This window comes from Ursus arctos, unplaced genomic scaffold (genome assembly GCF_023065955.2).
Source record: "Ursus arctos isolate Adak ecotype North America unplaced genomic scaffold, UrsArc2.0 scaffold_9, whole genome shotgun sequence".
Classification (NCBI taxonomy): domain Eukaryota; kingdom Metazoa; phylum Chordata; class Mammalia; order Carnivora; family Ursidae; genus Ursus; species Ursus arctos.
The window spans coordinates 59,482,730-59,506,928 of NW_026623111.1; positions in this window are offsets into that span (position 1 = coordinate 59,482,730).

Consider the following 24,199-nt stretch of genomic DNA (forward strand, 5'->3'; position numbering starts at 1 on the left):
TTTTATTAGTCACCATACAGTACATCCTTAGTTTTTGATGTAATGTTCCACGATTCATCATTTGCGTATAACACCCAGTGCACCATGCAATATGTGCCCTCCTTTATACCCATCACTGACCAGCCCAGTCCCTCCACCCCCCTCCCCTCTGAAGCCCTCAGCTTATTTCCCAGAGTCCATGGGTTTCATCTCAAATCTTTGAAAAGTGGTCAAGTTGTGCTCTGTGTATCTGGAATAGAAATGTGATACAATCACTGTTTTGCCCGGGGTTTTTTGCAAAACCTGTTAATTGGTAGTCCTTTTGGGTAGAGATGGTCTCAAATAGGAGAGTACCCATGATAACTTTTGGAATATACCCACCTTCATTAGCTTTCTAAGGAGCTATTAAGTATAACACCCCCACCCAAAATTATCTCTAATGGTTTATAAAGCTAAAGTTCATGTTTTTGAGTAAGTGTACTAACATTAGATGGTTAGCTATCACTTTTTGTCTCCTTGCTTTTAATTAGGAAGGTCAACTTGACCGATCTCAAAGGGTAATAACTAATGTTAAGGCTAGACCTAGGACTTTTCAGAGGGGGCAACTCCTTAGAAGTTGTGAACTCAAGGGGTGCCTGGGCAGCTCAGTTGTTAAGTGTCTGCCTTTGGCTCAGGGCATGATCCTGGCGTTCTGGGATCGAGCCCCATGTCAGGCTCCTCCACTGGGAGCCTGCTTCTTCCTCTCCCGTTTCCCCTGCTTGTGTTCCCTCTCTCGTTGGCTGTCTGTCTCTGTCGAATAAATAAAATCTTAAAAAAAAGCAAAAAAAACCCAAAGAGGCAAAAAAAAAAAAAAAGTTGTGAACTCAGTCATCCTACTCTAGGCTTAAGTCTTATAGAAAAGAACTAACAGATTATTTAACATTTATTCTCACATTTTCAGCCAAACATACCCCTGACTTTCTTCTAAGGAATCATTTCTCAGTTTCCCTCTATCCTCGGTCATTCTCAGTCATAGACCAGACTTATGCACGCCAGGATATTCCATTTCCCTACCCATATACCCTTGACTATGGTGACTTGTTCAGGGATGGGCCTGCTGTCAGCCATTAAAACACAAGGAGATAGTGTTGAAAAGGAGCAGCTTAGTTTCCAGAAGAATATTTGGGAAAAATATGACAAAGGTAACAAGGTGTTATAACACTTGGTGTCATAAAGGGGGACCTTGGAATTTCCCAGAAGGTAGAGAGAGCCTCTTAAACCAATCTAACACAAAACTAAACTTAGATTCATCAGTTGTGCCAGTGTATTTCTAAAGATTTTATTTATTTGGGGGCGGGGGGGAGAGAAGCAGATTCCCTGCTCATCAGGGAGCCCAACGTGGGACTCAATCCCAGGACTCTGGGATTATGATTGGAGCTGAAGGCAGATGCTTAACTGACTGAGCCATGCAGTTGCCCTGTATTTCCTATTTTAAAACAATTATAGTTTGGATTTACCATCATTTGCAATCAAAAGAATCTTATGTTATAGCCCAGTGGAATATTCTTGAAATGTGGATATTAAAGCAAACTGTTTTGCTTCATTTGCAATATTAAAACCAACTTGCTTGTTAATCTGGGGAGTTAGGTAGTAGGGTGACTAAAAAGACTTTCAGCCTGCATAATTAAAAATGGTGTTGGAGTAGGAAAGAGTATACTAAAGGGAGTTGGAAAGGCTATGCCAAGGCCAATATGAAATGGAAATGAACCCATATCTATACGGGTATCTGCTTATAATTGAGTTTACCAGCATGCATGCTACTTTTATAAAGGAAAGGTGGTGCTTTCAAGTAGTATGTCATGAGTAATGTAAGTAAAGTTAGGAAATTATTACCACTTTAGGGACTTGTGTATAGAAATGATTAATGTTTGCGAGAAAGAAAGACCCCTAAAGTGAAATGGAAACCACGTAGGCCAAAAAAAAGGATTAGCATAGTGTAATGGTGAGTAACACCAGCCCTAGTGCTGGCACTGGTAATAGTCACCCAGGTTTCCGTCAACCTGGACCGGTGAGCCTCCAATTCAAAGGAAACTTACTGGTCAGCCTGGGTGCTCTAGCCACTTATTTGGATACTTAGTGAGCAGCTTCTTGGGGCAGGATGTCCTCCTCGATGGTGCCCACAGATAGATAATTATGACCAGGAAAGCTGTAAGTTGATCTAGGTCAATAGCAGAAATGGCATAAGGCAGAACATAAAACTAGAACAGGAAAATCCAAAATAAGTAGGTATGAGCAAATGTGAGATAATAAATGTGAGGTGATTTCACTCTTGGCAAAGAGTGAAATAATAGGTTTGGAAGGGGTAGGGACTGATTTTTGGAAAATAGGATTCACATAACTCAGCCATCACAGCAATGTGGGGTAAAATAAATATCTACAGTGTCAAGTAACTCAGGAGCTACACCTAGCCCCCTCGTGTGCTTTAGATGGCTTAAGTCTTTGTTCTGAAGGAGTAACCTTGCAGATATCTACAGGCTTCTTTCCATAGCTGAATGAATATAGTGCTTTAGTCTTCAGTTGGGACCCCAAACTTTTGTTGTAGGTGGTGGTGATTAAGACTGCTTTTGCTGCATGCCAAAAGTTTTGGGCCGTCATGTTTCATTTTCATTTGGTTCCATGTGTTTATTTAAAGACTTTAATTTCCCAGTTAACACATTCATTTTTAGTAGGGTATTTTTTAATCTCCATGTATTTGAAGTTTTTACAAACTCTTTCTTGTGGTTGACTTCAAGTTTCAATGCATTGTGGTCTGAAAATATGCATGGAATAATCTCAATCTTGTACTGGTTGGGACCTGATTTGTGACTCAGTACGTGATCTATTCTGGAAGATGTTCCATGTATACTCAAGAAGAATGTGTATTCTGCTTTGGGATGAAATGTTCTGAACATACCTATTAAGTCCAACTGGTCTGGTGTGTCATTCAAAGCCATTGTTTCCTTGTTGACTTTCCGCTTAGATGATCTGTCCTGCTGTAAGTAGGGTGCTACTATTACTGGATTCTCAATGAGTTTCTTTATGTTGGTTACTATCTTATATATTTGAGTATCTCCCAAGTTGAGGGCATAAATCATCACAATTGTTAGATCTTCTTGATGGATAGGCCCCTTTATTGTGATATAGTGCCCTTCATCTCTTGTTACAGTCCTTAGTTTAATATTTAGTTTGTCTGGTATAGGGATGGCTACTCAGGCTTGCTTTTGACGTCCATTTGCATGATAGGTGGTTCTCCATCTCCTCACTTTCAGTCTGCAGGTGGGTCTTTAGGTCTAAAATGAGTCTCTTGTAGGCAGCCTATAGATGGGTCTTGTGGTGGTGGTTTTTTTTTAATCCATTCTGATACCCTATGTCTTTTGTTTGGAGCATTTAGTCTATTTACATTCAGAGTGATTATTATTATTATTTTGGCAGCAGCAGGATTTATTTTTTTAAAGAACTTATGTTAGTCACCATACAGTACATCATTAGTTTTTGATGCACGTATTACCTGAAGCACTGTGTGTTATATGCAAACAAAGAATCCTGGAACACTACATCAGAACGATTATTGATATGAACTTAGTGCCATTTCGTTACATATTATGTCATTTTAAGAGATTTTCTGTTTCTAGTCTTAAAATTTTTGGCTTAAATTCAATTTAATTAACATATACTGTATTTGAGGTAGAATTCAGTGGTTCATCAGTTGCATACAACACTCAATGCTCATTATTTCAAGTGCCCTCCTTAATGCCCATCACCTAATTACCCCATCACTCCATCCATATTCCCTCCAGCAACCCTCAGTTTGTTCCCTACAGTTAAGAGTCTCTTATGGTTTGCCTTCTTCTGTTTTCATCTTATTTTTCCTTCCCCTCCCTTATGTTCAGCTGTTTTGTTTCTTAAATTCCACATGAGTGAAATCATGTGGTATTTGTCTTTCTCTGACTTATTTCACTTAGCATAATACCTTCTAGTTCCACTGATGTCATTGCAAATGGCAAGATTTCATTCTTTTTGATGGCTGAGTAATAATCCATTTTTCTTTTTTTAAAAAATTTATTATGTTGTTCGTCACCATACAGTACATCCTTAGTTTTTGATGTAGTGTTCCATGATTCATTATTTGTGTGTAACACCCAGTGCTCCATGCAGTATATGCCCTCCTTAATACCCATCACTGGCCTATCCCAATCCCCTCCCCCCCTCCCCTCTGAAGCCCTCAGTTTGTTTCCCAGAGTCCATAGTCTTTCATGGTTCATTTCCCCTTCCATTTTTATCTTTATCCATTCATCTGTCGATGGACATCTGGGCTCTTTCCATAGTTTGACTATTGTGGACACATGTTATAAATATTGGGGTGCAGGTGCCCCTTGAATCACTGTATCCTTTGGATAAATAATAGTGCAATTGCTGGGTCATAGGATAACTCTATTTTTAACTTTTTGAGGGACCCCCATACTGTTTTCCAGAGTGGATGTACCAGTTTATATTTCCAACAGTGTAAGAGGGTTCCCCATTCTCCACATCCTCACCAACATTTGTTGTTCCATGTCTTGTTAATTTTAGCCATTCTCACTGGTGTGAGGTGGTATCTCATTGTGGTTTTGGTTTGTATTTCCCTGATGCCCAGTGATGTTGAGCATTTTTTTCATATGTCTGTTGGCCATTTGGATATCATCTTTGGAGAGATGTCTGTTCATGTCTTCTGCCCATTTATTGATTGGATTATTCTTTGGGTGCTGAGTTTGAGAAGTTCTTTATAGATATTTAGATACTAACCCTTTATCTGACATGTCATTTGCAAATATCTTCTCCCATTCTGTAGGTTGCCTTTTAGTTTTTTTGACTGTTTCCTTTGCTGTGTAGAAGCTTTTTATCTTGAAGTCCCAAGAGTTCATTTTTGCTTTTGCTTCCCTTGCCCTTGGAGACCTGTCTAGCAAGAAGTTGCTGCCTGCGTTCTATAGGATTTTAATGGATTCTTGTCTCACATTTAGGTCTTTCATCCATTTTGAGTCTATTTTTGTGTATGCTGTAAGGAAATGGTCCAGTATCATTCTTCTGCATGTGGCTGTCCAATTTTCCCAACACCATTTGTTGAAGAGACTTTTTTTCTCCCATTGTATACTCTTTCTTGCTTCATAGAAGTTTAGTTGACCATAGAGTTGAGGGTCCATTTCTGGGTTCTCTATTCTGTTCCATTGATCTATGTGTCTGTTTTTGTGCCAGTCCCATGCTGTCCTGATGACCACAGCTTTGCAATACAGCTTGAAGTGTGGAATTATGATGCCTCCAGCTTTGTCTTTTTCAACACTCCTTTGGCTATTTAGGGTCTTTTGTGGTTCCATACAAATCTTAGGATTATTTGTTCCAACTCTGTGAAAGATGTTGATGATATATTGATAAGGATTGTGTTGAATGTATAGATTGCTTTGGGTAGTACATTTTCACAATATTCTTCCATGAGCATGGAATATTTTTCCATTGCTTTGTGTCTTCCTCAATTTCTTTCATAAGTATTCTATAGTTCTCAGAGTACAGATCTTTTACCTTTTCGGTTAGGTTTATTCCTAGGTATCTTATGGTTTTTCGGTGCAATTTTAAATGGGATCAATTCCTTAATTTCTTTCTTCTGCCTCATTGTTAGTGTATAGAAATGCAACTGATTTCTGTGCATTGATTTTTATATCCTGCCACTTTGCTGAATTCTTTTTTTTTTTTTTAAGATTTTTTAAAATTTATTTAACAGAGATAGAGACAGCCAGTGAGAGAGGGAACACAGCAGGGGGAGTGGGAGAGGAAGAAGCAGGCTCATAGTGGAGGAGCCTGATGTGGGGCTCGATCCCATAATGCTGGGATCACGCCCTGAGCCGAAGGCAGACGCTTAACCGCTGTGCCACCCAGGCGCCCCCACTTTGCTGAATTCTTATATCAGTTCTAACAATTTTGGGGTGGAGTCTTTTGGGTTTTCAACATAGAGTATGATGTCTGTGAAAAGTGAAAGTTTGACCTCTTTGCCAATTTGGATGCCTTTTATTTTTTGTTGTCTGATTGTTGAGGTTGGGACTTACAGTCCTATGTTGAACAACAGTGGTGAGAGTGGACATCCCTGTTGTATTCTTGATGTTAGGGGCAAAGCTCTGGTTTTCCCTGTTGAGGGTATTTGCTATGGGTTTTTTTTTTTTAAATATCACTTTTATGATACTGAGGCACGTTTCCTCTCTCCCTTCATGACAAAAGATTTTGATCAAGACAGTGTGCTGTATTTTGCCAAATCTTTTTCTGCATCTATTGAGAGGACCATATGGTTCTTGTCCTTTTATTAATGTGGTGTATCACGTTGATTTGTGGATGTTGAACTACCCTTGCAGCCCAGGAATACATCCCACTTGGTCATGGTGATTAATCATTTTAATGTACTGTTGGATCCTATTAGCTAGTGTCTTGGTGAGACTTTTTGCATCCATATTCATCAGAGATATTGGTCTGTAATTCTCCTTCTTTGGTGGGGTCTTTGGTTTGTGATCAAGATAATGCTGACCTCATAGAATGAGTTTGGGAGTTTTCCTTCCATTGCTATTTTTTTTTGAAACAGCTTCAGGAGAATAGATATTAGTTTTTTCTTTTTTTTTTTAATGTTTGGTAGAAGTCCCTTGGAAAGCCATCTGGCCCTGGATACTCTTGTGTGTTGGGAGAGTTTTGATTACTGCTTCAATGTCCTTGCTGGTTATGGGTCTGTTCAGGTTTTCTATTTCTGTTTCAGTTTTGGTAGTTTACAAGTTTCTAGGAATGAACCCATTTTTTCCAGATTGCCTAACTTGTTGGCATATAGTTGCTCACAATATGTTGTTACAATGGTATTTCTTTGGTGTTTTGTTGTGATCGCTCCTCTTTCATTCATGATTTTATTAATTTAGGTCCTTTCTCTTTTCTTTTTGATAAGTCTGGCTAGGGTTTTATCAATCTTACTAATTCTTTCAAAGAACCGACTCCTAGCTTTTTGATCTGTTCTGTTCTTTTGGTTTCTATTTCATTGATTTCTGCTCTAATCTTTATCCTCCTGTTGGGTTTAGGCTTTATTTGCTGTTTTTCCAGCTCCTTTAAATATAAAGTTAGGTAATATTTTTGAGACTTTCCTTGTTTATTGAGAAAGGTTTGTATTGCTATATACTTCCCTCTTAGGACTGCTGTTTCTGCATCCCAAAGGTCCTGAACTGTTGTGTTTTCATCTTAATTTTCTTCCACGTATTTTTAAAATTCAATTTCTCAGTTCACCTGTTCATTCTTTAGTGGATGCTGTTTAACCTCTATGCATTTGTGGTCCTTCCAAATTTTTTCTTGTAGTTGACTTCAAGTTTTGAAGCAGTGTGGCCTGAAAATATGCATGGAATAATCTCCATCTTTTCATACTAGTGGAGACCTGATTTGTGACTCAGTATGTGATTCATTCTGGAGGATGTTTCACTTACACTTGAAGCGAATGTACATTCTGTTGCTCTAAGATGAAATGCTCTGAATATATCTGTTAAGTGCACCTGGTCCAGTGTCATTCAAAGCCAGTATTTCCTTTTTTTTTTTTTTTTAAAGATTTTATTTATTTATTCGACAGAGAGAGAGACAGCCAGCGAGAGAGGGAACACAAGCAGGGGGAGTGGGAGAGAAAGAAGCAGGCTCATAGCAGAAGAGCCTGATGTGGGGCTCGATCCCAGAATGCTGGGATCACGCCCTGAGCTGAAGGCAGACACTTAACCTCTGTGCCACCCAGGCGCCCCAAAGCCAGTATTTCCTTGTTGATCTTCTGCTTAGATGATCAGTCCATTGCTGTAAGTGATGTGTTAAAGTCCTGTACTACTGTATTATCAACGTGTACCTTTAATTTTGTTAATTGGTTTAAAATTTGGCTGCTCCCAAATTAGGGACATTACATATTTACAATTGTTAGATCTTCTGGTTGGATAGGCCCTTTTATTATGATAATGTCCTTCATCTCTTATTACAGTCTTGCATTTAAAATCTGGTTTGTCTAAGGATGGCTACTCCAGCTTTCTTTTAGTGTTCATCAGCATGATAAATGGTTCTCCACCCCCTCACTTTCAATCTGGACATGTCTTTGGGTCTAAAATGAGACTCTTGCAAGCAAAATATTGATGGGTCTTGTTTTTTCTATGCATTCTGATACCCTATGTCTTTTGATGGGAGCACTTAATCTATTTACATTCAGAGTAATGATTGAAAGATAGGATTTTAGTGGCATTGTATTGCCTATGAAGTTGTCTCTGTTCCTTTCTTGTCTTTGAGCAAAGAAAGCTTAAAAATAACAAAGAATCACCTTTAATATTTCATGCAGGACTGGTTTAGTTCACAAATTTCTTTAGTGTTTTTTGTCCTGGAAACTCCTTATCTCTCCTATTCTGAATGATAGCCTTGCTGGATAAAGTACTTAGTTGCATATTTTTCTCATTCAGCACCCTGAATATATCATGCCAGCCCTTTCTGACCAGGTCTGCTGCCAGCCTTGTGTTTCTACCCTTGTAGGTTAAGGACCTTTTGTCCCGAGCTGCTTTCAGGATTTTCTCTAGCTTTGAAATTTGCAAGTTTCATTTTTATGTCGAGGTGTTCAACTATTTTTTTGAGGGGGCGGGGTTCTCTGTGCTTCCTGGACTTGAATGACTGTTTCCTTACCTAGGGAAGTTATCAGCTGTAATTTGTTCAGATAAACCTTCTGTCCCTCTCTTCTTTTCATCTTCTGGGATGCTTATCTGGATATTTCAAGTTATGGAATCACTAAGTTCTCAAAGTCTCCCTTCATGATATAGTTGCCTTTGTCTCTTTTCAGCTTCCTTATTTTCCGTTATTTTGTTTTGTTGCACTCTCTTCTGCCTCGTGTATCTTTGCTATTAAAGCCTCCATTTGTGACTGTGTCTCAGTAATAGCATTTTCAATTTGGCCTGATTAGATTTTAGTTCTTTTTTTTTTTTTTTTAAAGTTTTTATTTATTTATTTGACAGAGATAGAGACAGCCAGCGAAAGAGGGAACACAAGCAGGGGGAGTGGGAGAGGAAGAAGCAGGCTCATAGCGGAGGCGCCCGATGCGGGGCTCAATCCCATAATGCCGGGATCACGCCCTGAGCCGAAGGCAGACGCCCAACCGCTGTGCCACCCAGGCGCCCCTAGATTTTAGTCCTTTTATTCCTACAGTAAGGGCTGTTCTCTAGTGTCCTCTATGCTTTGTTTCAAACCCAGCTAGTGTCTTTATAATCATTTTTAAATTCTAGTTCAGACATTTTACTTACATCCATATTGATTTAAATCCTTTCTTTAGGGATGAATTTGTCCATCTAGTCATTTTGTCCAGAAAAGAATGTAAAAAAACCCCAGCAAAAACAGCAGTAACAAAAACTTCAGGAAATGTTTGTGTATGCTGTGTACGTTCTGTTGTGTTTTGGCTGCTCCTTCCCACTGGTTCTTCCTCTAGAGAGTTAACTTCTTGCTTGTAGTGGGGAGTGTCTGGACCTTTAAGTAGATGTGCTTTGATTTGTCAAGATAAGCTTATAAAGGAAAAGAAAAAGGAAATACATAAAAGCCTGATTCAAGGCAATAGAAAAGGAAAAGGAATAAAAATGCAAACAATCAACTATAAGCCTGATTCTAAAAAAAATAAGGAAGAAAAAGAGTAGGGAAAGAAGAAAAGATAAAAATAAGCCTGATCTGAAAAATAAGCAGGAAACAAATGAATCAACAAATGAACAAAAGATTATAAGCCTGATACAAAAAAGAAAATGGAAAATATAGAAAATAAAGGATAAAGAATAAAAAATTATAAATAGAAAAAAAATTTTTTTTAATAGGGGGGAAAAAAAACCCAAGCCTGGTTCTATTTTCACTGAAAGCTGTTCAGGAGTTTTCTTTAATCAGTAGACTTGGTAGATGGGGTAGGGGGAGCCTGTGTTGGTCTTCCAAGGAAGAGGCCTGCTTTGCTGGCTCACAAGCTGACTTGCTCTTATAAAGATGCCCCTGCCTGCCAGATGTGTGTGTGGGCAGCAGGGTTTAGTTTAGGGGACTCTAGCCTCCACTGGAGGTGCTGTGTTTCTCTGAAGTCCGACTGCTGGTGGGTGGGAGGAGGAAAGGTGTTTGGTGGAGGAAGAATATGGTGTCACCCCACTCTCTTGTGCTTGGGGAGTGCCACTCCTGGCCACCACTGTTCAGGAGGCCCTCTTAGAAAAGCGAACAATTTCCTGTGCCTCAGGCTTTTGTCAGTTCCTTGTCCTTAACCTGTCTGTGTTCCAGCTGTGGCACACCCAGAGGCACAGATCTCCTGTATTTTATCTCTGGCCAATGGCTGGGATTCAAAACTCCAAGTTTTAAAAGGCCTTCTAAGGTGCAGACACACTCCTTACCCCCAGAGGAGGGGCTCTGGGCATGCCCAGCACCGTTCTTACCTGGAAAAGCAGTCATGAAGTGCACATGCAGAGGCTAGTGTTCATTGTAATGCTCTCTGAAAAGCTGGAATGAGATTACCAGCTGTCTGCACTCAACTCAGACTTTTAGTCTTTTCTGTTCTAGAAAAGCTGTCTCTGTGGCTTGAATCTATTGAGGCAGACAGCGACAGGCAGCCAGGTTATTTGCAATTTGCTCCTGTCTCTTTTTGCTCAGTTCTGCAGAAATGCAGCCACTTGGCATGCACACACACACAGACTTAAGCCTATTGTTGCTCACAGTGAAAAGTTGAGGTTTTCTGCCCTCTCTGTATACCTGAATCTGCTAATGAACATTGCTCAATGGTTCCCAGTTGGACTTCTGTTCTTGGAGAGGCAAAATAAGTTCTTCCAAATGCCCTTGGCAAAGGGGAGCCAGCTCTCCCTATATAACCCAGGGGATCTCCTCACAGTGCTTATTGTGTGGTCCCTGCCTGCTGGGCTCTCTCCCACTTTTCCCCCCTCTCCCTAACTTTGTTCTGGGAAAAGGATTCCCTCCCCATCGTGGCCTTGGGGCTTTCCTCTCCCCCAATTCACAGCTCTGAACCTCACATTTGCCACTTTCTCTCCCTCCAACTGTGCAGATTGTTTCCTTAATCCTCAGATTGTCTTCCTAGTTCAAAATGGTTGAATGTTGGGGGCGCCTGGGTGGCACAGTGGTTAAGCGTCTGCCTTCGGCTCAGGGCGTGATCCTGGCGTTATGGGATCGAGCCCCACATCAGGCTCTTCTGCTATGAGCCTGCTTCTTTCTCTCCCACTCCCCCTGCTTGTGTTCCCTCTCTCGCTGGCTGTCTCTATCTCTGTCGAATAAATAAATAAAATCTTTAAAAAAAATGGTTGAATGTTGATCTAGCTATTCAAAGGATGAGGCAAGTGCAGGGGTCCCTTACTACTCTGCCATCTTAACTCCATTCCTCAATTCCTGTTCCTTTCTCATCTTGTGGTCTCTCCTTCCCACTCAGTCTCCTTTAATATTTCTTGCAGGGTTGGTTTAGTGATCACAAACTCCTGTAGTTTTGGTCTGGGAAACTTTCTCTCCTTCTATTCTGAAAGATAATTTTGCTGGATAAATTATTCTTGGCTGCATTTTCCCCTTTAGCACAGCTGAATATATCATGCCACTCTCTTCTGGCCTGCCAAGTTTCTGTGGAAAGATCTGCTAACTTTGTCTTCCCTTGTAAGGGTTTTGTTTTCACTTGCTGCTTTCGTGACTTTTTTCCTTATCTCTATATTTTGCAAATTTAACTGTGATAGGTCTTGGTGTTGGCCTGTTTTTGGTGATTTTGATGAGAGTTCTCTGTGCCTTCTAGAGTTGGATGTCTGTTTCCTTCTGAGATTAGGGAAGTTTTAGTTAAAATTTCCTCAAACCCTCTGCCGCCTCTTTCCTTTTCTGGGACTCTTATGATACAAATGTTGTTATGCTTCATGGAGTCACTGAGTTCCCTAAATCTACATTTGTGATCCAGTATCTTTCTTTCCAGCTTCATTATTTTCCATAATTATTTATATCTTCTATATCACTTATTCATTCCTCTGCTTCTTCCATCCTTCTGGTCCTTACATCCAATTGGTTTTGAAATCTGTTATTGCATTTTTATTGCATACCTAATTTTTAGGTCCTTTATCTGCAGTAAGGGACTCCCTGGTGTCTTCTATGCTTTACTCAAGCCAAGCCTAGTATCCTTAGGATTGTTGCCTTAAATTTTGGATCAGGCATAATATTTATGTTTCAATTTAAATTAGATCCCTAGTTGTGACCTTTTCTTTCTATTGGGATGAATTTCTCCATCTTGGCATTTTGTCTAGTTCTCTGTCATCTTTTGTATGTTAGGAAAGCCTGTTATGTTTCCTGCTCCTGAGAGTAATGGCTCTATAAAGAGGTCATGTGCTGTCCAGGGCCTGTCACTTCAGGAAGTGTCTCTATATGCTGTATACAATCTGCTGCTGTGTTTTGGCTGCTCTTTGTCCACTCCAAGCAAGGAGAAATTCTGCAGAGGACTGACCTGAGGGAGTGTTTGGACCTTGTCCAGAGTGTGGCAAGTTTTAACTAGTTGTGCTCTGGTCTTCTTGTTAAAAGAGAAATGATGCTATTTCTACTAGAACTGAAGCTTCGCAGCAGTCTATGGTCAGTAGATGTGCTTGTGGGCGTTGGTGCTGGTCTTCTGGGGGAGGGGCCTGCTGCTCTAGTTCTCAGGCACACTTGAAGAGTAGTACCTGTTGAGTGCAGAGGGGTGGGGCTTGTTGTAAGCAGGTTAGGCAGCCACTTTTGGCACTGTGTTGCTTACTGAAGTTGGTTTATGCTGAGGGGTGGGGGAAAGAAATGGTATCAGCCCCCTCCCTCTTCCCTGGAGAGGGGAGTTTGTGCCTGCCACTGTCCAGGAAGCCCTCTCAGAAGAACAAAAAATCTCCCCACATGTGTCCCAGGTATCTCTCAGATCCCTGCCTTCAGCCTGCCTGTGTTTGGGCCATTTACCTGCCCAGCAGTGCAGTGTACCTGCATTTTATTCCAGGCAGGCTGGTTGAGTTTTTAAAACTCCAAACTTTGGTGACCTGGCATGGCAATGACCCATGTTGGTCCTCCATGAAAGGGTCTCACCGTGCTGCGACTGATGCAGGTTTGTCCCAGGAGGGCAGTCACACCAAAGTGCAAGGGCATGGACTTGGGAGTAAAGTGTAGCAAAAAGCCAGTGTCCAGCTTAGCTTCCCTCAGCAGGTGTCCCTGCACCTATGCTGAGGGGCAGGGGAGGGTAATGGCAACCACCAACTCTTTTGTCCCTGGAGAGGCAATGCCACCTTTTCCAGATGTGCCCCAAGAAGGGGGAACAGTTTCTCCCACTGCATCCCAGAGGATCCTTAGATCATGTGGTCTGTTCCACAGGGCTGTCTGCCCTCCTCCTCCACAGAAGTACTGCTGTGCCCTCAGAGCTCCACACCAGCCATACCACAGATCTCTAAAACTCCAGTCTTCGAGCTCTGCTCACTGTAAAAACTCATTAAAATCAGCCCTTCTCATTTTCCTAGTCAATGGCTTTGAGGAAGTATTTTTCTTGTGCACTTACCTGTGCACTTCTGCGTGTCTCTGTGTCTATGTCTTCCCCTGCCAACAGCCCCCCCTCTCCATGACAAGGGCTCTCTGTCTCTCTCTCTCTCTCTGACCAGGGCTCCCTATCCTCCATAGCACCCATGATCAATTTCTCCCATAAATCACATCTCCATACCTCCTACCTTGATGTGGCCTTAGTTGTGCAAGTTGTTCTGTCAGTCCTCAGATCAATTTCTTGGGATTTCAGAATGACTTGATATTTATTTGTGCTCAAGGGAGGAGGCAAACCTAGGGTCCTCCTACTACTCGGCCGTCTTAGCTCGTCCCCTGGGACCCAAAACTTCTATACTGATGGTTTGTGTCCTCTAAGATGCAGGTGTCAAGATGGAATTAAAGAATATTTTTGGAAAAAGAATTGAGAAAAGGGAGCTGGAGGATTCTGGGATAGCCATTAGAACAATGCCAATCTGATTCTCTGAAGGAAAGGGAAAAAAATGTTGGGTAGGAAGTAGTGCATCAACTGTGTAGTTCCCGAGGTTACGGAGGAGAGACAGACAAGATATAAGTAGAATGAAGTACAGCTGTCCTTGCTGGAGTTGAGCTTGGTGTATAACTGGTAACCCACCTTGTTCTCCTCCACCGTCTACTGCAAATTATCTTCATCCTTGGCTATCATCTCAATGTTTGGCTTACTTTGGTGGTGTGACCCAACTGTCATCCCAAGGACTCTCAATCCTTACGTCAGCAGTCCATGCTTGAAAAGCTATGAATCGTATCAATTATAATGGGGCAAGGAAGGAAATATGAGGGGATACCCATGTGGATAACATGGTTTCAATATGTATTCTAATCTGTCATGTCAAAGTAGCCTAACTTCTTCCTGATCAGTTATTCCTGCAACTATGACTAATGAAATGACTCAGTAGGTGATTGGAAGTGAGGGACAATGGGACTGCTCTTGTCCTTATCCCTTGGTTCTTGTACCCACGTGGCTTTCTTTCTTAGTAGGGATAAAAACCTACAGATGTCTTTTTAATATACAGACTGCATGCTGACAGAAGGCATCCTAAACTTAAAGCATGTTAATGCTGTTAATACTTCTGCTATGCTTTCTGAATGCTTTCAGCTTTCTAAGAAGCTAACTACTTTTGAATGGTTATATGATGTGATAGGACCAGTGGACCCCATGATCCGAAGGCCCATTCTCTACCTCTTCTGTGAAATGAGTCCATTGATCAGGTGCTTCATGCTGGTATCCAGGCCTGGGATGAAACATTGCAAAAGTCACTAGAGAGTAGTATTGTTTGAGACTCTGTATGCAGGAAAAACAAATCCACAGCAAGATTAGTTATCTAGTCCTGGGAAGCTGAATTTCTGGCTTTTTTTTCCTTTTAGAATGGAGGGGGCTTAATGTAGTGAGGGTAGTCAACTTCTATCAAGAGGCAAGTTGTTCTACTTAACAAATAGTGCCATATATGGAATTCAACAGTTCTCTCTGACAGGTTGTGCATCCAGAGGCAACAGTAGCTAGTTTGTTTGAAAATTGGCATTCCATATGGTTAGACACATATGTAGTCTTCATCCCTGCAACCCTGGCCACTGTACCCATTTGCCCATTGGCTGAAGGAGGCAGGCAGAACCATTTTGTCTGTTCAGTTACTCTGTGTGTCTTCGGTCAGGTCTTGAGGGTATTAAAATGTGGTATGAAAATATGCATATTTAACATATCAATATGACTTTTCTTAGACCTCCTTTCTGATTTCCCAGTCCTTTTTCATTTGGACCCGGTCTAGATGGCCAGGCAATTGACCACTGCCAAGGGATCAGTATATATTCTCATCTTGGACCACTTATCATTTCACTGAAAGTTGATTTGTAGTATAGCAGCTGGAGCTATCAATTACTGTTCCCTAAATAGGGGGTTTGTTACAATCATAGATTATAGCTAAGATGCTTTGAAATTGGACATCGTTTTTAGCATTTAGAACATAACTTGGTTTCTTTCCTAATCCTAAAACTATCAGTGTTGACAGAAGTTCTTACACATTTGAAGAATCTGGGCTATAGTTCAAGAATAAAACTGCTTTTGCTATCTGCTGTCTTATAATTAGGGGTAGGAGTTACTTGATTATTGGATAGTAAGGGAATTTTTGAAGTATAGTTGTGATTCCCATTTACTGGCAAAAATGGAAAGTAAAAAGCCATCTTGAGGTTGAAGGTCCTGGTGTACTAGCTAGGCCTGATGGCAGAGACCATGTACATACAGGTTAAGGAATGAGGACTGAATGTCCTGTCAGTTTTGGGTGAGGTAGTATTATTGGTAGTAGTGATAGTTCTTTCTATTTTTCCCCTAATTAGTAGACCCTGACTTCAAGCCCTGTTCCATTTGGACAAAGTGTGATGAGTTCCTTCAGAATGGAATGGAAGTTTATAGTAACAAATTATATCAAACACCTAATGCCTTCTTAGAGAATCTCTGTATTGAGTTCAATGTAAGGTTGATACTTCTCATTTCCTAACAAATGAGCTTTCCAAGGCTAAGAAGAATCCTATAAGACATATATACAAATATGACTGAGCTGGAATGAGATGACATACCTACAATTCTAGCCTCCTGGGTCAGTGTGCCAAACAGTACCCAGAGTTGGGAACTTCCAGGTGACTTAAAGAATCTAGGATTAGTCAGGCCTATGATTTTGATGGGAAGAACCTGGGCCCACACAACTACAGTGGACACCTGCATGTGCACCGAGGAGCAGCTATCAAACAACTACTGTTGTCACAGATGGAGTGGCATAGTACTGATATTACTAATATGGCCTATTTTTCACTTGTGTATCAAAGTCAGAAACTTTTACAGTGGGTTGTTGAAGACTGGTTGCAGATCTTCAGTCCTGGGTAGGAAGGTTGTCAGTTTGTCTTCAGAGGAAGCAGATTTCATCTACACATTCAGATCAATAAGGGATGCTCTGTATTTATAACAAGTTTTCCATCCAAGGTTTGCCTTTCATGTGATGTCACTCAGGGACAAATCCTACTGTACCTGACAGAACCATGTCTATACTCCATATGAAGGCAAGTCTACACTGAAAAGCTAGACAGCATTTCTGTAGATCCCTTCATCTGGGTCCCTTGACCAGGTGATCAAAACAGAGAAGACTATTTGAGTGGATGTTTTTATGAAGGAGAAGTTTTTAAGATTCTAGAAACAATGAGGTTTGTGACTCCCTAGGACACTGTTAAGGTACTGTAAGATGTTCTATGCCTTATAAGATATGGGTGATCTTGAGGTTCTCTTTCATCCTGTGTGCCAGTGCAGGTGGAGAATCTGACAAGACCCAAGGGTGAACTGTGGGGTAAAGCTCCTAGGACAGACCTTAGTGTTTTGCCCAGGAGATGGCTAGCACTTGTTCACATAGTGGAGCTTTGTTTCTTGAGACCCCTCAGGTGAGTTGGAACCTCAGTCAGGCTGTTCTGGAGATGGCTTTCTGGGTAGAAACAACCAGTAATGATTGACTAGATGTATAACTGGGGATAGCACTTAAAACCAGCATTAGATAGATGTAGTTTTTGGCAAAGAATGGGTAATGCCATGTTCATTTTAGGCTGAAGGATGATGGTGGAGATAGATTGCTTGCCTAGTTGATAGTCCCTGACTTCAAGCCCTATTCCTTTTGTGACCAAGTTATAAGTCACCTGTCATTGTTGCCCTTCAGTAGCGGATGAAAAGCAGTAACAAATTGATGTCAAAGGTCTAATGCCCTTCAACAGACTTCCTGTACTGAGACTAGTATGAAGGTTGATACTCCTAGTTTCCTCACAGATGAGCTTTCTAAGGCTAAGAATTCTGTAAGAAGTATGTATAAACACATCTGAAGCTTGGAGGGTATATAACACATCTGCCTTTCTAGTCTCTTGGGTCAGTGTGCCAAAATGTATCCAGAGTTGGCAACTTCAACCTCCCTGGAGGGATCTTAGATCAAAGGCAGGTCTAAGATTCTAATTGATGGAGAGACCTGAGTTGTATAGGTTGGGCTGTTCAGAGTTAGATACTGAGGTGGTGTTGGCATGAAGATCCCTTATTAGAGATGAAATCCTATAAAAGGAATGGGAAAGGAAGCAGGATTGGGAAGTGGTTAGAGTTAACTGCAGTGTAGGCACAACAGTGTCTCACCCAGGACCATAGGAACATTGGCCTATGTATGGCCCATTAGAGTGTCTCTATGGTGTCCTGAGATGGCTGGCCTTTTGTGTGCCCTCTGTCACCACTGGAAGAGGTGACAGCTGACAGTAGTTCCAGTAGCTGGAGCAAAAACTCTTCCTTGAAGTGAGTTTTGGAAAGCTAACACCAGGTCCTCCATCTCCAGTGACTTTGTGAACGCGACTATCCATTCTAGTCTCTGTCCTGCTATATATATGGATGTGGTCTGCATAGATACCCTCCAGAAGGCCACTGCCTTTCCTACAGAGCCCCCAAAATGGAGTCTGAGCTTTAGTTACTGGATACTTGACAATTGAGGCAGAAGATATGAGTGAGGCTAGAGTTCGATCCTACATAAGATGTGAAAGTGTATAGGGGGCAGCTATTCCTTCAACTTATTTTCTTATACCTAGAAATTAAGGTAGGAGAATCCATTTGGTAGGAGTCTAACTCTGAGGACCATGTTAGAACACATAATTGATATGGTCTATATCTCAGGTGTGGCCTCTGTAACTTACAAAATAGTTCAGAATGCTATTTTCCATGTCCCAGATGGTTTAGACCACGTGGAAAGCTTATTTTCTCTGTTTAGGTCAAATGGTTTGAGGTTCCAAGACCTTAGCAGAATGCAATCTACAATGGTTATCCCCTGTATTTACTACTTGGAAAAGCCTATTCAATGAAGAAAAGTCAGTATTTAGCCCAGTGCTTGGACAGGAGGTTTTAGGACTACTGGTCTATGTCCTCAGGTTGGAGTATTTTCCAGGCTGTAACAATCTTACATGTGGTCTTATAGGCACGGCAGGGAGAGAAATCCAAAATGGCTCTACCCATGAGGGGCCAGGACTAGAACACTTTGCTTGCCTCATGATAACTGAAGTCTTTAACTTAGAGCATGTGCTTTCAGGAAGAAGAGCCCAGAAGGGCTCCTATTGTGTGGAACAATCCTAGTGTGAGCATGGGCTTGACATGCCACATCAGCTGTGTAATAGGTACCAGTGATCTCTTAAGGGTAGACTTCCTAGGCAAATCTAATGATTCTCTCTAGTAGCAGCCTCACGGACACGGTAATCTCCTTATTTATAATATTGAAAAGGACTGTGGTGTTCTGGGAAACTGTTAATGCAAGGTAGAAAATCCAACTCCTGGCCACATCCTGAGCGTGCCAGCCCACATCTTTTCCCTTTGTTTTTCCTGATTTGTTAACTCTAGCTGTTATCTCTCAGCAGAATAAAAGCCCATTTAGACCTGAATAGAATAGTTGCCTTAATCAGCTAAGAAATCTTGGCATTGTCTTTTGAAAATGGGATTGTGGGGAATGTAGGAATAATGGTCTTCCAGGGAGCAAATCAGAATTACAAAGTAGCAGGCATGCCAGTCCTTACTAGAACACCCACAGCCTGAGATGGACACCCTCTGTACTACCCTAGAAATTGTCCTCCTGATATTTGGGATTCATTCTTTTCTCATCCCCGAGAGCTATCTGTTAGCCCCAAGGTCAGTGTTGTCCAACAGAGATAATATGAACCTCATAATAAAAACTCTGGTGGCCACAGTAAATAAACAAAACTAAATTTGTGGGTTTAGTTAGCTTTGCATTCAAATCTCAGCTACTCCCAGTTGTTAGTTGTAATTGTGATTCAGTTAGAATCTTGCACCCCAGGTACCAATCTCTGCCTACTGTTAGAGGAATTGCCCCATAGGCTTGTTGAAGAGCACCTCACAACCTACCCAGGGTTCATAAAACTTTCTAATTCTTGGGGAACTTGGTAAACATTCAAAAAGCCACAGTGATTCTACATGGATCTATTTTCAGTGGCTTACACACTTTTTTGGCTCAGAAAAGGTAGCATTCATTTCAGATTGGCTGGGAGTTGATAATTGGTTATTATACCACTTGGTTGAAGAAAAATAGTGGCTATTCAGGAATAATATTTTAGAGATGGCAGACAGGATTCAATTGTGGTAGCATCCAGTGTCTAATGGGCACCACAACAAGGATATCAGCTACATTCACAGATGTGGGGGCTATTAGTCCCCACTGAGGAAGAGTTGTAATCAATGGAAGTTGGTAATAGATGTGGCAGGTGGGAAAAGTCATAGAACTGCTGGGTTACTGAATAGGGAATCTTGGTGAGTAATGATGTTATACAGTAGGAGAGGGCATAATGAAGGGTATCTGGTCTTTGTGCAAAGACAGCTATTTTCAAGTGAAACCACTTGATGAGGGTGACTGTTATAGGGGGAGAGATCTGCTCTATAGTCCTTGATTGAAAGAGATGTGAAGTTAATGGCTATTGGTTAATCTGTCAATACAGGCTCTGTTTCCCAGCTCCAGAACTCCTTAATGTCACTGGGCCCTCTTTGCTAGAGAGTTCTTAGAAGTTGAGGGAATTTGCTCTCATAGCAACATGTAACTGGTATGATTGTATAGGCTTTGAATGGATGTCCTTGAGTTTGTCTGAGAGACAATATATATCTGATTTCCCTTGTATCTGGGAGACCATTTTAAGGACTTTGAAAGAGTCAAAATGTAAGTAAGTTTTGTAATGCTTTTTAATAACTTCTCTTATGATGGCATTAGCAATAGGATTGCATATCTTCTTTCAACTTAGTCAGAATGAAGTAGCTTTCTTTTATCTTCGCTGTCCTTCAATTTGAAGTGAGAACATAATTTTGCTTGTGAATTGAGTACAACTTTATGTGCTTCATGGGTACTTGGTAAGTTACCAGTGCAGGCCTTTCACTCCCTTCAAGGTTTTTGAATATTAGGGATGCGTATAACACCCAGTGCACCATGCAATATGTGCCCTCCTTACTACCCATCACCAGCCTATCCCATTCCCCCACCCCCTCCCCTCTGAAGCCCTCAGTTTGTTTCTCAGAGTCCATAGTCTCTCATGCTTCATTCCCCCTTCTGATTACCCCTCCTTTCTTTATCCCTTTACACTTTTATTTCAACTGGTTTGCATAGATCTGTTAATTTTTCCTGTACAGTTTCTTATCTTGGACTTTTTAAATGTTCATCATGGTCATAAATTATTCATGGAAAAAAATTAGTCTTTTTCTATCCTTTCCCCAAGCAACCCATTTCTTCTCTTTAGAAGGTCATCTTTATTTCTTCCAGATACTCTATGCATATACTTAAGTTTTCAAAGGGAATTATACTATAGACACAATTTTGTGCATAACCTCTTAAGTCTGAAAGGACTTTCCTTTCACTAAATAAATGTTGTCGGGGCTGCATTCTTTCCTGGAGGATCTAGATGAGATTCAGTCTGTTTTCTTGAATTCTCCAGCTATACTGGCTACCTGTGTTCCTTGGCTCATGGCCTTCCTCCATCCTCAAAACCAGTGATGGCTAGTTGAGTCTTTTTATATCCCTTCACTCTGACAGTAACTCTTCTACCTCCCTCTTCCACATTTAAAGACCCCTATGGTTACACTATCCAATTATTCAAAGATAATTTTCCTTGATGGTTAGCTGATTAGCAGCCTTAAATCCATCCACACCTATAATTTCCCCTGCCATGTAACCTAACCTACTCACAACTTCAAGGAGTTAGGATGTAGTCATCTTTGGGAGCCTTAATCTGTGTACCACAGAAGGGAATGGGAAGCAATCTCCACCTGAAAAGGGGCAGGTGCTCATGAAAAGATGTGGTCTACTATATTGACATACTATTGGATATATGATGGGCATTCCCACAATAGTAAACATGAACTCTAAATACATTGGATGGTTCTTGGCTATGGAGATTGAAAGGGGCATATCTGAGAACCAGTGGGTCTGTGCTTGCTCTTAGAACATCATGGTTTCTCTGGTCTTTTCCTTTGTGTGTTCTTCTTGGTATCTATAAGTTATCTTGCTCTTATAACTGGTTGTAATTTGAGGTGCCATTAGACTTGGTACTTTCTAGCATTCATGTCTAGTTGCAGAACAGTAAGAGTTAAGGACAGGTGCTTAGATTCTTCCCCTGTGGCCTGACCATGTGTATCTCCTTAGGTTTGTGTACTTTGTCATCGATGTCTTTGTGCATTCTGAGTGGTTTATTACAGTATTGTGATTTGAGCTTTGGTGTTCAAATTATTCCTTGTTATGAGGAAGCTACTTAGATTTGAGAGGCAAAGTGTAGACAGGACAGGCTTAAATGCTTTTCATACTAGGATGGAAAAGCTAAAATATCATTGATTTTTCCTACCTAAACTGAACTTTACCCTCAAGCCTGTTAAATACACTAATCATTTAAGTCACTTCTGGGTTAAGACTTAATTTTGAGGAAGATCAGTCAACTGAGATTCATTCCTGCTTAGTTTGGCTTTTCCAAAAAGCAACCCTGAGACAAGGATTTAGACAAGTAGTGCAAGTAAACTACTAGGAAATCCAGGTAACATGGAGAGAGTTAGGGATGTGAAAAAGGGAAGACAGATAAATCACTAAAAATACATGAAGTAAGCATTGTGGGCAACTTGAACCAAGTTTGCAGAGGGACCCTCTCAGATAATTCAGAGGAATGATCTAGGTAGAATTCCAAAGGTCAGACCATCCCATTCATCCTCTTAGTGGCTGAGCATCCCTTGAAGGACTTACTCTCCACACTCTTGGCCTGTCCTGCACATAGATAAGCATGGAACTGTGGCAGGAGAACACATGGGCACACAGACTGTAACAATCTATAGGTTTCCTTTGGATGACCTTAACAAATTGAGCAAATACTAGCTCCTTTTGCTTACCCATGGCTTACACATTTGGAACCACCTGTGTGTCATATTTTCATTGTCTTGACTGGTTGCCATCTTAATCAACTGTTACAGATAAAAACCATGTGATCATTTCAATAGATGCAGAAAAACATTTGACAAAATACAACATCCATTCATAAACTCTCAAGCAGGTTTAGAGGGAACATACCTAAATGTAATAAAGGCCATATGTAACAAACCCATAGCTGCCATAATTGTGAAAAATGGAGTTTTCCTCTAAGATCAGAAACAAGACAAGAATGTTCATTCTCAACACTTTTACTCAACATAGTACTAGAAGTCCTAGCCATAGCAATCAGACAAAAAGAAAAGGCATCCAAATCGGTCAGAAGTAAAACTGTCACTATTGGCAGATACCCTGACACTATCAAACCCCAAAGACTCCACCAAAAAACTATGAGAACTGATAAATGTATCTTGCAACTGCTGAATTCAAAATTATACAGAAATGTGTTGCATTTCTATACACTAATAATGAAGTGGCAGAGAAATAAAGAAAACAACCCCATTTACAATTTCCCCAGAAAGAATAAATTACCTAAAAGTAAACTTAACCAAGGAGGTAAAATACCTATTCTCCAAAAACTAAGACAGTGAAAGAAATGGATGACACGAAGAAAGGGAAAGATACTCCATGCTCATGTATTGAAAGAACTCATACTGTTGAAATGTCCATACTACCCAAAGATACCTACAAATTTAATGTAATCCCTAGCAAATACAATAGTACTTTGCACAGAACTAGAATAATCCTAGAATTTGTATGGAACTGCAAAAAACTTTGAGTAGCCAAAGCACTCTTGAGAAAGAACAAAGCTGGGGGTATCCCAATCCCAGACTGCAAGGTAAAATACAAAACTGTGGTAATAAAAATGGTATGGTGTTGGAACAAAAATAGACACATATCAATGGAACAGAATAGCACTAAGCAATAAACCGATTTTTTTTTTTTTGGTCAACTTATGACAAAGGTGGCAAGAATATACAATGGGGAAAAGCAGTCTTTTCAACAAATGCTGGGAGAACTAGACAGCTACATGCAAAAGAATGAAACTGGACTACTTCCTTACAACATACACAAAAATAAACTCAAAATAGATTAAAGACCTAAATGTGAGACCTGAAACCATAAAACTCTTAGAAGAAAACATAGGCAGTAGTCTTTGCCACTGACCATAGAAACATTTTTATAGATGTCTCAGGCAAGAGAAACAAAAGCATAGTTAAACTGTTGGGATTGCACTAAAATAGAAAGCTTTACACAGTGAAGGAAACCAACAAAACAATGACACTGAGTAGGAGAAGATATTGCAAATGAAATAGCTAATAAGGGATTAATATTCAAAATACAGATCTTACACAACTCAACACCCAAAACCCAAGTAATCCAATTAAAAGTGGGCAGAGGACCTGAGTAGGTATTTTCCCAAAGATGTACAGATGTCCATCAGACACATGAAGAGATGCTTGACATCACTATCAGGGAAACACATATGAAAATCACAATGAGATATCCCCTTACACCTGTCAAAATGGCTAAAATAAAAACAGAAGTGTTTTTATGATGAGGATGTGGAGAAAAAACAACTTGCCTACACTGCAGGTAGGAATGCAAATTGTTGCAGCCACTGTAGAAAAAAGTATGGAGGATCCTAAAAAAAAAAAAATCTTAGAATTTCCATATGGTCCAGTAATTCCACCTTGAGGTATTTACCCTAA